The sequence below is a fragment of the Rhipicephalus microplus genome, unplaced genomic scaffold (genome assembly GCF_043290135.1).
Source record: "Rhipicephalus microplus isolate Deutch F79 unplaced genomic scaffold, USDA_Rmic scaffold_806, whole genome shotgun sequence".
NCBI lineage: Eukaryota > Metazoa > Arthropoda > Arachnida > Ixodida > Ixodidae > Rhipicephalus > Rhipicephalus microplus.
The window spans coordinates 21031-25000 of record NW_027465360.1 but is presented as its reverse complement, the minus strand read 5'-3'; the positions used below and the strand labels follow the sequence as shown (position 1 = coordinate 25000).

Below are 3970 nucleotides of genomic sequence, written 5' to 3'. Positions count from 1 at the left end.
GTCGCAGAGAGGAGTACGCAACCTCGACCGCACTTTCCCTGCAGGCTTCCTTCCGACTCGAAGTCCTGCGGCGGTCTCAACGAGGTGCCACATCCTCAATGCAGTCGGTCGCCCCCGTTTCGGTTGGGCTCTGGCACGACGGTCGCCACCGTCTCGCCCTTGAGTGGCCGCTGTTGGCGCTCGCTGTGAGGTGTTCAGCGTGCTGTCCGTGTTGCCGACGCGGTCAAAACGAGTCGACGGCTCACGTTCCCTTGTGCGCCGAAGGCTCTCTTGATATGTGATCCGACCCTCAGACAGACGAAGCCAAGGGAAGACCCAAGGCCGCAATGTGCGTTCAAAGAATCAGTGCTCAGTGTGTCCTGCAATTCACACCAAGTCTCGCAGCTGGCTGCGTTCTTCATCGACCCGAGAACCGAGTGATCCACCGCTTAGAGTCGTGAAAAAGTGTTTGTTCAATTCCGTACAGTCAAAACCAAACGTTTCTGGCACTCGGCCAAACAGTGGCCAAGAAGGGCGCTTTTCAGCGCACGCTTGGACTCCAAAACTCTGCCGCGCCTTTTTCGGCTGCCGCAAATCGAGCAAACGGTGTGTTTCGGACGGCGTTTCGCTTCCGCTACTTGCGAGTGCTTTCGTGGTCCACCCCTCTATAAATACTCGGGAGGCGTCGAAGCCGGTTCTCCAAGCCGGACCCGTAGGTATCGTTGTGTGCTCGCTCTCATTGGCCCGCCTAACCAGAAAATGCCTGCGGTACACCCATTTGGATAAGAGTGCACGCAGATGCGGGCCTCGACGGCTACACATTTCCTCGGGCGGCCGCCTCCCGGCCTCCGTGGAGCGCGGGATGCACGGTCCCATCGACAAGCCTCTCCCGTTTTTACCGTGGCGTCGCGGTTCACCACGGCGGGCGGGTCGGTCTCCTCCGCATAAAAAGGGGGACCCCCGCTTTTTGTTCCACGAAATCGCACAAGCTTTTTTCGCATCCACGGTTTGCCACCGCACACCAAAATGCCGATCCGGCTGCCTACTTTAGCCAACAGGTGGAGCCAGGCGCGCCGTACTTGCGCGGCACTTCCCACGTCCACCGAAGTCGGTGCCAAGGACCACTTTCGGCGCCGGAGCCGCGTACGAGCCTACTCGAGGCGGAAGAACGAAGCCAGCAAGGGCCTGGCCGCAAGTGCGTTCAATTGTCGGGACGTCCAAGTCCCTCGTTCTTCCGTGCTTCCTCTTTCGGCAAGTCGTTGCGGCACCTTCCCAAAGCGCGCAGACCCGCTAATCGCGACGAGCGCGACGTGGCCGTGCCGCCTTTCCCTCGGCAGCAAGCAAAACGCCTGGCAACGTCGACGCTCCCCTAACCGCGATCTCGCACCGTGTTTCGTGTGGCGAATTCAAAAGCCGGCCGGCGCTGCTGCAACCATTACGGTCGGTACGCATACGCCGCGGAGGGCGGGACGGTCATCGGAGCGTGCGGTTCCTCCATCGAGTACTGCGCACCTCGGCCGTCGCATCGCCGTGCCATGACCGGCCGCGCGTCAACGCGAACCGGTGCCAGCGAGATCCCTCGCCTGCAAGAACCGACCGGCAGCCTCCGTCACCCGAGGACGCGGAGGCGCTTGCCGCGGACGGCGGGACGGTATGCACTGGTGCACAGCGGACCCGTCACATCGCCAGTTCCTTGACCGACCGCCGACGCTTGTGCCGTTCCTCTCGTACTTGGCAGTCGCCGCGCGATTGTCGGGTCTCGTTCTTGCACGCTCGAACGGTCGGGAGGGCACTCGGCTGGCGTTTCGGGAACGCGCAGCCTCGCCTTCTACCGACGTAACCACGACTCGCCGTTCGCGCTCCGCCGCTCCTGTTTACAGTACTAGGCGGTCCCGCAGCGGTCGGGTCGCGCATTTCGAGCGCTTCGAGCCACGGTGCAGTGGCGGGTCGAAAGCCGACCTATGAGTGCGTTGCGCCGTTTGTACCCGCGTCCGCCACCTGGCCGACCGTCCAAGGTCGCGGTGTTGGCGTCCGCTGGGCGCAACAATTTGTCACGGGGTGCCGCTCCACATTCAGGCAGCCCCGTGGGGAAAAGCCGACCCCGCGTCCAAACGGGGTCAGCGGCAGAAAGTGTCGGGCGCAGACGCAGCTGAGGCGCTCACCCTTCACAATCCGTTAATGATCCTTCCGCAGGTTCACCTACGGAAACCTTGTTACGACTTTTACTTCCTCTAAATGATCAAGTTTGGTCATCTTTCCAACAGACCGGCGCAACCGAAAGGCCGCGCCGGACATCGGTCCGAAGACCTCACTAAATCATTCAATCGGTAGTAGCGACGGGCGGTGTGTACAAAGGGCAGGGACGTAATCAACGCGAGCTTATGACTCGCGCTTACTGGGAATTCCTCGTTCAAGGGGAACAATTGCAAGCCCCTATCCCAATCACGAAAGAAGTTCCACGGGTTACCCAGTCTTTTCAGACAGGGATAAAGACACGCTGCTTCCTTCAGTGTAGCGCGCGTGCGGCCCCGGACATCTAAGGGCATCACAGACCTGTTATTGCTCTGTTTCGTGCGGCTAGGAGCCGCTTGTCCCTCTAAGAAGGTTGTAAGGTGCTGGGAACCCCGCACCTATTTAATAGGCTAGAGTCTCGTTCGTTATCGGAATTAACCAGACAAATCGCTCCACCAACTAAGAACGGCCATGCACCACCATCCACCGAATCAAGAAAGAGCTCTCAATCTGTCAATCCTCCCAGTGTCCGGGCCGGGTAAGTTTTCCCGTGTTGAGTCAAATTAAGCCGCAGGCTCCACTCCTGGTGGTGCCCTTCCGTCAATTCCTTTAAGTTTCAGCTTTGCAACCATACTTCCCCCGGAACCCAAATACTTTGGTTTCCCGGAAGCTGCCCGCCGAGTCATTTGAGTAACTCAGGCGGATCGCTGGTTGGCATCGTTTATGGTCAGAACTAGGGCGGTATCTGATCGCCTTCGAACCTCTGACTTTCGTTCTTGATCAATGAAAACATTCTTGGCAAATGCTTTCGCAGTAGTTCGTCTTGCGACGGTCCAAGAATTTCACCTCTAGCGCCGCAATACGAATGCCCCCGTCCGTCCCTCTTAATCATTACCTCGTATTCCAAAAACCAACAGAACAGAAACGAGGTCTTGTTCTATTATTCCATGCAAGTTTATTCAGGCGACTCGCCTGCGTTGAGCACTCTAATTTTTTCAAAGTAAAAGCACCGGCCATCTCGAGGCACACAATGAAGTGCACCAAGAAAGAACCGGCATGATGTTCAGTCCGAGCCGTCGCATCGGGTAGATGCACTACTCGTCTGGAACTGAGATCCAACTACGAGCTTTTTAACCGCAGCAGCTTTAGTATACGCTATTGGAGCTGGAATTACCGCGGCTGCTGGCACCAGACTTGCCCTCCAATTGATCCTCGTTAAAGGATTTAGAGTGTACTCATTTCAATTACGGGGCCTCAAAAGAGTCCCGTATTGTTATTTTTCGTCACTACCTCCCCGTGCCGGGAGTGGGTAATTTGCGCGCCTGCTGCCTTCCTTGGATGTGGTAGCCGTTTCTCAGGCTCCCTCTCCGGAATCGAACCCTGATTCTCCGTTACCCGTAACAACCATGGTAAGCAAGTAACCTACCATCGAAAGTTGATAAGGCAGACACTTGAAAGAAACGTCGCCGGCTCGTGGCCATGCGATCAGCACAAAGTTATCCAGAGTCACCACACAATACGGGCCGAAACCCGATCGATCTTGGTCTAATAAAAGCACCCGTTACCCAAAGGGCTCCAGGCTCACTGCATGTATTAGCTCTAGAATTGCCACAGTTATCCAAGTAGGAAGAAACGATCTAAGGAACCATAACTGATTTAATGAGCCATTCGCGGTTTCGCCTTATTTCGGCATGTACTTAGACATGCATGGCTTAATCTTTGAGACAAGCATATGATTACTGGCAGGATCAACCAGGTA

At 56.7% G+C, this 3970-nt stretch overlaps 2 non-coding genes across 2 annotated transcripts; both read right to left on the bottom strand.

Moving 5' to 3' along the window:
* Positions 1–283: 283 nt before the first annotated feature.
* On the bottom strand, positions 284–436 carry LOC142795681 (5.8S ribosomal RNA). The gene has a single exon (XR_012893217.1). It is a non-coding gene; the product is annotated as a 5.8S ribosomal RNA (ribosomal RNA).
* Positions 437–2155: 1719 nt separating this feature from the next.
* On the bottom strand, positions 2156–3970 carry LOC142795682 (small subunit ribosomal RNA). The gene has a single exon (XR_012893218.1). It is a non-coding gene; the product is annotated as a small subunit ribosomal RNA (ribosomal RNA).